The sequence below is a fragment of the Pinus tabuliformis genome, chromosome 3_2 (assembly GCF_031772625.1).
Source record: "Pinus tabuliformis cultivar Carrire ecotype Pingquan chromosome 3_2, CPIR1, whole genome shotgun sequence".
NCBI classification, from domain to species: Eukaryota; Viridiplantae; Streptophyta; class Pinopsida; order Pinales; family Pinaceae; genus Pinus; species Pinus tabuliformis.
Genome location: NC_142302.1, coordinates 1,230,899,993 through 1,230,911,769, shown reverse-complemented (window position 1 = coordinate 1,230,911,769; position 11,777 = coordinate 1,230,899,993).

Below are 11,777 nucleotides of genomic sequence, written 5' to 3'. Positions count from 1 at the left end.
TCCGCTTCTTTAGATGGCCCTTGGTTGTGAGGTATATGTAGTGTTCATGTACTTCTTTTGCTATGCATTGTGTTGCATAGGTCCTTGATTGATGTTTGATGTGGGATCCTGTTTCTTACTCATTTTTATGATTCCTGCTTGATGTGACGCGCAATCGCCTATGTGATGTACTTGTTGTCATGATTTGTCATGTTATTTTTGGAGATCCCTTTTTGTATTTTAATGGGATACTCACGTGTCGCCATGCATGTTTCTTTTGAGATCCCTTTTATGCCATGTTGGCGGGATGCTCATCGTGCATGAGTTTTGTGTCATACTGATAGGAGTCCTTTTGACTAAGAGTTCCTATAGTGGAACATCTATTAGAGCCACTCCTGCGTGAGGGCATTTTCCTTGTATGATCGCGACATCATCTCTTGTGTACATCATCGCTATTGACAACACTTAATGAAGTGGCCTACACCATCTTGACACCAGGGCCCGGAGACGTAGTCCCTCCTGGACGAATTTCGTTATCAACGCTTTTCTTTTTATGTTGCTGATGATTGACATGTTCCTCTTCTTTACAACATGTAGATGTATTCATTAATGTTCTTTTAAAAATGCAATTTAACACATCACGAAAGTAAAAGATCTTGGAAGGGTCCTTTATCGCACCCGGACCTGGATCAAGTGGTATCAGAGCTGTCTTTGCGTTGATGTGAACTGCAGCGTAAACAGTGGAACATGCAGCGACAGAGGATGAAAAAGTGATGTACGATAACATGCTCAAAATTTCCAAAAGAGTGGAAATCATGTATGAAACTCTACATAAAGAGACAGAGGAAAAGGAGCGATTGTAGCGTCAGTTGCAAGCCACGTAAGAGGGCCAGGAAGAACTGAAGAAAAACAACCAAAACCTTTAAACAAAGAACACTAAATTGAAGATGCGTCTACATGAAGAGAACGAGGAGAAACATAGTCTGCTACGACAACTGTAAGGAAAGGACGAGGCCTTGGAAAAGCTGTAGCATGACCCATGTGAGGTAAAATGTGATTCTCTAAATTCATGTATGTGTCCTGAAGATGATTTCGCTATTTTCGAAAATCATGCCACAGGAATTGGCTCCAAAATGTTGAAGAAAATGGGGTATGAAGGAAAGGACTTGGGCATTAATGGCCAAGGCATTGTCTACCCCATCAAAGTAGAAGAATTACCCCGTTAGGCAGGACCTGGGTATGTCAGAAAGGAAGTTGGGGAATGTACCACGATAGTTAGTGAACCATAAACAACAGAGGATGAGCAACCCTCATCAGTTCTTTACAAATCGACAGAGGAGGTAAAAGATGTTGATTTCCTTTCGATTTGGTCTTCACATAGTATGATGTCTGTTGGAGATTTGGAGATACCAATTACAGGGACAAACATGAGGTTCCTTACAAGGACGAGGCATAAGAAGGAAGAAAAAATTGGTATTAACAATCAATACTTAACTCAACCATTGGAGGTTGTGTAGAGACCTCAATTTGTTGGCTCGAGATACACCAAAGGAGAATGCTCGAAGGTGTCAGGTTCTTCCGAGACATCGTCGAAATCGTCAAGGAAAGAGAATGATGGGAAAACATCCCCATCATCCCATGGTATTTCCCATTGCATGGAAAGAGCTGAGGCAAGCTCTCATCGCCTTACTTACACCAGAGACAGCAAGGGAAGGTATAACCACTTTCAATCTTGGAATGTTCATTTCGATTATGATGATGTTGATAATAGAGAATGTAAAACATGGCATCAAAAATTATGCACCTTTTGTGGATTACATAACCATACATTTTCTAAGTGTTGGAAAAGAATGGCAGCACACAAAAGGATGAGGCGTGAAAGACCCTCTCAACAGCATGAAAAGAAAAAGGTTAAGCAGATATGGAGGAGGAAAACCTACTACAGTCATTGCGATAGAAGTGGCCATCAAAGAGCCACTTGTTGGAGGCTCCATCCAGAGCAGCACCTTAAAGACAAAGCGTCAGTGCATGAACCAGGTGAAGCAGTTGTTCGACAAGAAAAAGCACCTTAAGGAGGGGATCCATTCACATTGATAAGTGAAAAATGGTTTCAAGAAATGTTGTCATTCCATGGTCATTCTTTTGTAAATCATTTTTTGCATTTTAAAATGTAAAAGTGATGATGTGTTTCCATCACTTGTTCAGCAACAATGATGACTGGTCTTATTCTGAGTTTCATGATAAACTGTGAAAGTGATGTCAGGTTTCCATCACTTGCCAAAGAAACAATAGTGTTTGCCTTATATTTGTAAATCATGTGTTGCAGTGATGATGTGTTTTCCATCACTTGTTGAAGCAATAATGATATGTTGGCCTTGTTTTCATAGCTGGGGTATTATGTCCATTTGATGTAAACTTGACCATCGAGTATGTGTTATAAACTCATGGCAAGTGTGGGACACTTGGGTAATTAGTTGGTCATGTCAATCAAGCATGTAATTTGCAAAACAATGTACTATAGGTTGCAGAGGTTGTAGGTGTCATCTCACTGCTTATGGCTTCGAAGAACAAAGGTGAAGGAGAGGGAAGCGAAGCGTTTCAGGACGCTTGTGATGCATACAAGGTACAAAGAAGTTGCAGATTATTTTTCATGCTTTTGGAGGACCAAAAGCTCCTCAGTGGGGAGGGTTGATCCAGGTGGCTCCAGAGACACACATAGGACAAAGAGGACTCAGGAAAGTTCAAAAATCAAAGTTTTTGGATTATTCTCGAACCAGGACCAGAGCGTAGATCTCATCATCTTGATCACGGTGGTGTGAACGGTTCGTCAATCTGAGTCCGGATGAGAAAGTTAGAAGCATTCAAAGTTGAGTTGACTTTTTGATGACTGGGCAAGCTTAAGGAGGCCACAATTTGGACAGAACCCAACCATCGGATTCTAGCCAACTCTAGCCAGATTCTGGGCAAATTTGTGGCCCCGTTAAAAAGAATCCTAAGGCTGAAATTTGAATTTTTCAAGAAAAGGCCATTTGTTTTATATAAACAAAAAAAATATAAATATAAGGGGTGGGGGCCACCAACCCCACCACCCCCAACCACCATCATTCAGCATATTAAGGTGAGGCTGGTTGGAGTTCAACCCGCCTAGCCACGTGGGCCGTCCCACCGGGCGGCCTCATAACCAAACCTTATACCATATAACGTACACCAAACAACCATGTAACAACGTGCCAACAACTAAATGCGCCCTATTTAAATGAGCTGCGGAGATTATGGGGCGGGCTGCCTAATGTAGACCTGACCCCAAAATAAAAGTCATGCTGTTTTTTCAACAACAAAATAAGTTTTAATGTGGAGGGGTCAGGGTTTGACCACCCAACCTCCTCCTTACTATTCGGGGATATGAACCGTTACACCAAACAATTTTGTTTTGATAAGTCCGCCCGACTTTTGATATATAAACCTCATTTTTCAGTGCACCAAGGAGGCAGATGGAGGAACTAGGAGCAGGCATGGCTTTTGAGACAGAGGAGGCAGAATCTTGGCACGCAGTTCGAGGCAACATTTTGCAGGACGGGTGAAATTTCACTTTGTCATATTTCGACAAATTTTATGTTTTTCAACACTTCTCAATGCCACGAATGAAATGGCGCTATTCGTGTCTCCATCAGAGTTTTGCATTTTTCGGCCATTTTCAGTATGAGGATGGAACCATGATTGCTGCAAAAATAGGGAGCGAAACCATGATCCTTGCAATTTTCCTGAGGAGGCAATTTTTCTCCATGTCAGAATATAGTCAAGTTTACAGTCGTTTTTCATGGTTTTCTGTAGGGATCACAATGGTGAGGTAAGATTCGCCTTTGGAGTTGCATAGTCAAGTTTACAGTCGTTTTTCATGGTTTTCTGCAGGGATCACAATGGTGAGGTAAGCTTTGCCTTTGGAGTTGCAGATTTTCAGTCCAGCCATGGAACAGAACCTTTGAGGAATCTAGGGGGAATCTAAAAGATTCATTGAGCCCCAGATTCTCAACTTCTCGGAATGCAAAGATTGGACAATCTATTTTTCACTATTCGACATCACAAATCTGATGGTGCATTTAGATTTCTCATTCTATCATTCTATGCTTTGGCCACTTTTCTAAGTGGAATGCAGGGGTCAACATCCATGTGTGAGCAGTCATGCAATTGATGCTGTGAGATCGATGGTCCAAACAGCTTCAGCAATTTGACATCTGCTTCTTCAGATGACCCTTGGTTGTGAGGTATATGCAATGTTCATGTACTTCTTTTGCTATGCATTGTGCTACACAGGTCCTTGATTGATGTTTGACGTGGGATCATGTTTCTTACTCATTTTTATGATTCCTGCTTGATGTGATGCTGAATCGCCTATGTGATGTACTTGTTGTCATGATTTGTTATGTTATGTTTGGAGATCCCTTTGTTGTATGTTGATGGGATACTCACGTGTCGCCATGCATGTTTGTTTGAGATATTTTTTATGCCATGTTGGCAGGATGCTCATCGTGCATGAGTTTTGTGTCATACTGATAGGAGTCCTTTTGACTGAGAGTTCCTGTAGTGGAACATCTATTAGGGCCACTCCTGTGACAGGGAATTTTCCTTGTATGATCGCGACATCATCTCTTGTATACATCATCACTATTGACAACACTTAATGCAATGGCCTACACCTTGACATCGGGGCCCGGAGACGTAGTCCCTCGTGGACAAACTCCGTTATCAACGCTTTTGATTTTATGTTGCCGATGATTGACATGTTCCTATTCTTTACAACATTCAGATGTATTCATTAATGTTCTTTTAAAAATGAAATTTAACACACCACGAAAGTAAAAGTTATTGGAAGGATCCTTTGTCACACCCGGACCTAGATCACAAAGATAATTCAATGTTCTACCAAACACACAGAAATTTGGGACAGAGGAACAATATGTAGCAGAGAATGAAAAATAAAATAAGAGTTACAGAGAGGAACAAACTAAAATTAGGGGTTGACTCTAATACCATGTCAGGCCAGGAGGTAACTCCTCAAATGAATTGTGTTTATTCATTAAGATTACTCGTCGTTATATACATGATGGGGTGACTCTTGGGCTTCATTTTCCATTATTTACTATTTACATGATATACAAGTGTTCACCCAATCCCAATGATTAGGTGTCAACAATGAGGATTGTCCTGGCATGTCATATATCATTGGAATCAACACAACTATGAGCATCAAATGAAAATGGTCACAAAGGTAAATTAACCGATCTTTGTCCTAAAAGATCTTCAACAAGTGCAGGGCTATTTGGAGCGTCAAGGTCTTTTAAATTTTTCATCCATTTATAGCTTCAATTGATACAAACCAATCAAATATTAAAAGAGTTCAAAACCCAACATTAGCATGAATGACAACTCTATTCAACATTAATAATAATTTGAAGAAAATTATAATTTAATTAATTTTTATGATTAGCTTAATTTTAGCAACATAATATTTATCATAAATGGTTTGATGCTTATCATAAATTGATACCTATCTACTTTTACAAACCATTTAATTTAAAAAAAAAAAAAAAAAAAAACAAAAAACTTGACCAAAACTTAAGCACTTCATCATTTTAACATCAATAAATAAACAAGATAAAAATCAAAACCTTAAACATAGTCGTTAACCTTGAACATTAATAAATGTGAAAATATTACTAAATAAATACAATATAATTAAATTTAATATTACATTCAAAATATTTAGATGATAAATATTTTGTATTTCTCATATGCATGAAAATTGAACAACCATAGTTGAAAAGTAAACATAAATCAAACATACTATTATTGAACAATCTCTAGGTTGATCGACGAAAAATTAAAGGATTCAAACTACTCCCTTAACTTTCAATATATTAATTGATTACGTCCTCAAATGCCAATACCATAATGAATCATCCCATGAATGTGATATGAAGAACTTTGCTCGTGTAAACAGACCTGCACAATTGGAGCTCATTGACATAAATGAAGTGTATTCTAATGGAATCATTGTATTTACATAGTTTGAATATCACAAGGTACATAAAAGCCGCGATTGCTCTTCATTTAAAAAAGTAATGTCATGTGTTACTTAAAACATCCCATCCTTAACAAAATATAAATAAACTGAAATTCCATACAACAATTTTTTTAGATATTAGTACTCTATATTAATTCAGATATATGTTGACACCGAATCCTCTGCGATTGGGTCAATTTGGAATGTGAGCAGTCATCAGAAGATGAACTGAGTAGTTACATCCTTTGTATATAACAATAGCTACCTAATGAAATAAATCGAATCAGTTTTCTGCCAAACTGGAGTTACTCCTGGCCTGACATGGTATCAGAGCCAACTCCTTGTTTTAGCTATTATGCTCCTTGTAACTCCTCTATCCTGGCCTTTGCCTCTGCCTCTGCTTTATTCCCTTCTGTTCTAAAATAATCTGCCTCTGTCGCACTGCACATCTGTCCATACTGAGACTTGACGGTGCCACTGTAGAGATACGCCACCAACTCCTGTATGCGTTGTTGAATGGATATACGAGTGGGACGTTTGAATGTGTTGTCTCATGTGGGCGTTGGAATTGAACCAACACTTCAAATACGCTGGGTATTGGAATGGATTTGTGATGACAAATTAACAGTACATGTGCATGTTTTCCTTCTTTTCCACACGACAGAGACTGATTGTATATGAGCTGTGCGATGTGGGTTGTATTAATGTTGTGGTTTATATGAGCTATGCGCTGTGGGTATATAGTATGCGTTAGTGGGTTATCAAAGCCTCTCATTGTTCCGGTATTCTCAACTGTTCAATACGCCTCTTATTATTCCGATATTCTCAATTGTTCAATACGCCTCTTATTGTTCCGATATTCTCAACTGTTCAATACGCCTCTCATTGTTCTGGTATATAGTATGCGTTATATGGTATCGACTGTTCAACGAAGCAGTAACAACCTAGTATATGGTATATGGTTGAGTGCGGAAGGGTTTTTGCATTCCCATTTGCGTTGAATGTTGTATATTAAATGGTATATATTGATTGACAATGGTGATCTAGCGCATTTTTTTAGTATGTCTTTAAAACGACTTTAACGTTGTCCCATATTTTAAAAACTATCCAGCACTTTAACGCTGCCATATTTTTATTACTGGCTTCAAAGTCTAGAGAATCAAAGGGATTTATGGTGATTTTTTTTTAGTCTTTTCAGTCAACTTTGAAATTGTAATACCGTTGCTACTCCAACTTTGTAGAGCTCGCGGTTGATGCCATTGCTGCTCCAACTTTGTAGAGCTCGCGGTGAATGATTGATTATTTTTAAACAACCAAAATTATTTCCCACAGAAATTTTTTGAGTACAATTTCACTTTATATCAGCAGAAGTTTTTTTTATCAGCAGAAGTATTTTTTTACAGAATGCATTCAATCATCTCTATGGTAGGAATAGTTCTCACTGGCAAGGAGAACTATCCTGAATGGTCCCGGATGATAAAACACACCCTCATCTTCAATGAGTTGTGGAAAGGAGTGTGTGTCGGAGAAGGAGACAATGACCCAGTGCAGCCTACATCAGACAAAGAGCTTGTCATTTGGGAAAACAAGAATAGCAAAGCCTATGCTTTAATCACAACATCTGTAAATGAAGAGGTGAGTCACCATATTTCATCATATTCAACTACCTTAAAAGCTTTACAAAAGCTAAAAGAACTCTATGACTCACATTCTGCACTTGAAGTTGTTCAGCTCATGATTAAACTCTTCACTCTTGAACTGAAAAATAATGATCCTCTTGCTCTTGCATCTGAAGTAAAATCTATAATGCATGATATCAAATCCACTAAGGTTGAGCTGGATATCCCTCTTATTGCTTTTCTGAAGGCACTCTATCCTACTTACTCCAATTATCTTGAATCTTTACAAGCAAATGGAAATCTTAAAGATATAACCTTTGACTCTCTTATGAAAAAGTCTGCTGAAAGAGAGCAAGCCTTTGGAAAGAAGACAGCCCCCAAATCTTCTGAAGAGACTGTGTGCCTTGCTCATAAAGAAAAGCATCTTGCTTAAGATTCTACAAGAGGAAGAGGTGGACGAAGAGGAAGAGGAAGATACTTCAGAGGCAGGGGGGGCAGACATTCTCAAGGAGAAAAGGTAGACTTACATTGCATTCGCTGCAAAAGAAATGGATCACATGATGCCTCTACATGCAAGCTACCATGGGACAAAATTGAGCATAAAAGAAACCAACAGAAAGGTAAAACTGATGATACAGACAAAGGTAAAGCACCTGAATCCGTTCACTATATTGAGGCACAATGTAACATTGGAGTAAATGAAGATTTGTTTAATGCTTCACTTGCTTCTTCGAAAAATGATTGGTTGCTTGATTCAGGAGCAACCTGTCATATGACTCATAGAAACGATTTTTTTGAAGATTTCACTGATAATGTTGATGGAGCAGTGTACTTTGCAGATCAGTCAAAAATCAAGCCATCAGGGCTTGGCACAATCAGGCTTAAACTGCCTGGTCTTCCAGACTTTCTTCTGGATCATGTTCTATATCTCCCACAGCTCAAGAGAAACTTGTTGTCCTTGGTCCACATCCGCCAGCAAGGTCACTCCATTCATATGTTTGATGGCAAACTTGAGGTAAGAAAAGCTTCTGACCACTCACTTGTCATGAGGGGAATAGAAGAAGAAAGGCTTCTCAAACTGCAAGGAACCTCTTCTCATGCACAACATTTCTCATATATTTCTCATCATGAAGAAGGTACACTTCCATCAAGTTTATTATGGCATGCTATATTTGGACATTTAAACTATGACAGTCTCCGCTTATTGAAGAAAAATGGTGTTGCTGGTTTGCCTACAATTCCTAGGAAACATAAGCAATGTGATGCTTGCATTCTAGGAAAGCATAGCAAACAGTCTTTTCATGATTCACATTCAAGAGCACATAGGAAGCTTGAACTCATTCATTCAGATTTATGTGGTCCAATGCCTGTTCCTTCTGCAAATGGAAATAAATATATCATGACATTTATTGATGATTACACCAGAATGTGTTGGGTTTATTTATTGAAGAACAAATCTGATGCTTTTCAAACATTCAAGAATTTTCATAAATGGATTGAAAATGATGCACAATCTCATATTGGGTCTATTCGCACTGATAATGGAAAAGAATATACATCAAATGAATTTGAAAACTATCTTCGCCAACATGGGATCAAACATCAAACAATTGTGCCTTATAATCCCCAACAGAATGGTGTAGCTAAAAGAATGAATAGAATAATCTTGAATATGGTACGATCCATGTTTTTCTTCAAAAATGTAAAGATAATGTTTTGGGATGATGCTGTTCTATGTGCTGCATATATAAAGAATAGATGTCCATCTAATGCTATAAGAAACAAGACTCCTTATGAATTGTGGTATGGACATGTTCCTTCGGTAAAACATCTCAAGATCTTTGGTTCCACCTGTTATGCTTTGATACCAAAGGTACATAGAGACAAACTTGGTGCTAGAAGTCGTAAGTGTATCTTCCTGGGGTATTCAAACACCTCCAAAGCATACCGCCTCTATGATGAAGCAAATAAAAAGTTTGTTGTATCTAGAGATGTAATTTTTCTTGAATCATCCAAATCTGACAATGTTGTTGAGCGGCAACTTGATCGCTTGGATAGATTCGCAAAAACGAAATCATTTCAAGAATTTGATAATCAGATTCCACATCTTGAATGGGGGATTCCTATACTAGATCAACATGTGGAATCTTCTTCTGAAGAACAATCTCCCCTGCATGAAACTCCAACAATGGATGATGCTTTAAGTGATGTAATTGATAGAATTGGGAGACTCAATCTTGATTCAGTCCCAACTCAATCAACAGAGCAGCCTGGACCATCTCAGAAAGGTCCCCCGAAGTGGCTGACAAAGACACTTGAAAGTGTTCATCCTGATGAAATTGGAAAAACAGGAACCAGAAACTCAAACCAATAAAATGGAGGTGATGTAGATGACTCTAATTCACTTGTTGATATGGATGTTACTTATGATTGTGAATTGAGCTTGTCTATAGATTTTGAACCAACTTCCTTCAAAGAAGTTGTTTTTCATGATGAATGGAAAGAAGCGATGCAAAAGGATTATGATGCCCTCATAAAGAACGACGCTTGGAAGCTTGTTGACCCTCCATTTGGAACCAAACCAATTGGCTGCAAGTGGGTCTACAAGAACAAGTACAAAGCTGAAGGCTCACTTGACAAGCACAAATCTAGGCTTGTGGCAAAAGGTTTTGCACAGAAGGAAGGGGTCGATTATGAGGAAACTTTTGCCCCCACAGCAAAATGGGCCACCATCCGGACACTCTTTGCACTAGCAGCTCAGAACGGTTGGAAAGTCCATCAAATGGATGTAAAAACTGCCTTCTTGAATGGAGATCTAAAAGAGAATGTTTTTATGTCCCAGCCTGAAGGATTTGCTGTGAAAGGACATGAACATAAAGTATGCAAACTTGTGAAGTCCTTGTATGGCCTCAAACAAGCACCGCGAGCCTGGTATGAAAAACTAACTGAGCATCTTTTGAAACTCAACTTCAATCATTTTGATCTTGATGATGCAACTTTATTTGTCAAGAAAGTTGGCAAAATAGTTGTATATCTTGTGGTATATGTAGATGACCTTTTAATGATAGGGAACACTGAAAGCTACATTGCATCCATAAAGAAGGAATTGGGGAAAAGTTTTGAAATGACTGATTTGGGCTATGCTCATTACTATCTTGGCTAGTTAAAACAGAGAGATACTTTTGATATTCTAGGGTGGGGTTGATGACCTCCTTATAATATCTTAATTTTCTTTTAGCTGCTAAATCTTTCTCACACCACATTTTTTCTTTGAACTTAGCAGTAACAATATTTTTAATATTATTAATGTTTTGCAATGCAACATTCTTATCGATCTCCCAATGGTTTAACCAAGCCCTGGTGTCTTTATACCAACCTCGTTTGAGCCTTAGGTGGTTTTGGCTGGAATTTAAGGCAAGCTTAGGAAGTCTATGGTCTCCTATGTTATTGAGTTTGTGCTTGTACAACAGAAGCCTAGTCATAGCTAGGCTCTCGATAGGGGAAAGACCCACTTCCATAAGGAGAAAAGGATAGGGTGTGTTGCTTTTAATTTTGAGGTTATACGTTATAAAACGCTTCTGGATTTGCTCAATCTTTCTCCAGGATTCTCTAGAGATGCTACAACCCCAAACCTCACATCCATATAAGATAACCGGAGTGACTAAAGTTTCAAAGAGGAACTTCTTTCTATCCCACATTATGAGGTTTGTCATTTTACAATTATTTTCAAGACCAAAATAAGCTTTCCATCCCCGATTAATCCTTTTCTCAATGCTATAGTTCCAGTTGAGCTTATGATGAATATCAATTCCTAGGTACTTGCAGGAAGACACTTCCTCCAAGTTACTATTGTCATACATAAAATTAGCGTAAGTGTCCTTCTTGAATTTGATAATCATAACTTTTCTTTTTTCAGTGTTAACAATCATACCCATGGTAGAGCAGAAATCCTTAAGAAGTATAGTTTCTTATCAAGATTAGATGGGCACCTTGCGAGAAGAACAATATCGTCAGCGTAGAGAACTATCCCATCTAAGATCATGCCAACACATCTTGCTTCCTCTAAACAACCTTCTAGCTTGTCGATGTAAATGCCAAATAGGGTAGGGGAGAGGGGG